This window comes from Penaeus chinensis, chromosome 40 (genome assembly GCF_019202785.1).
Source record: "Penaeus chinensis breed Huanghai No. 1 chromosome 40, ASM1920278v2, whole genome shotgun sequence".
In the NCBI taxonomy this organism is placed as follows: domain Eukaryota; kingdom Metazoa; phylum Arthropoda; class Malacostraca; order Decapoda; family Penaeidae; genus Penaeus; species Penaeus chinensis.
This window is the reverse complement of record NC_061858.1, coordinates 25820692-25821221: the sequence shown is the minus strand read 5'-3', so window position 1 is coordinate 25821221 and position 530 is coordinate 25820692.

Genomic DNA, 530 nt, shown 5'->3' with positions numbered 1-530 from the left:
GAGTTCCGGTCCCGCGGCCGCTCGTCCCTCACCCATCGCTCGCTCTCCACTCGCTAAATTTCATATTCTCTCCCAAAAGGGTCCTTTCCTTGCATAAAACACAGGGAGGATCTTCGTACAGCACAGCTACTTTCGTGGGTATTCATAAGACAGTGAATGAATCGTTTCATGGGGGATCCGGGAAGCTGAGTTGTATGACAGGTAAATTTTGAAAACGGACACTATGGCAGAAATAAGTGTGTTGTGTGTATTGTGAACAGCAGCTGTGGCGGGAGGCGAGACGCTCCGCCCTGCACTGCTCCCCAGGTAACATACGAGTACACAGCTACATGTTCCCATAGGTGTAAAATGCTCTGTATACATATAATTACCCGCCGCTGATGTACTAGAAACGAACAGCAGAGTCACTTATCGACTTAATTATTGATTTTTTTTTTTCATTGATCATTAGTAAATGTCGCATTGTAGTCTTTAATTAATTTCGAACTTGCCCTACGCTCATTAAGCAGACGTGCGCAAGATTCATACAT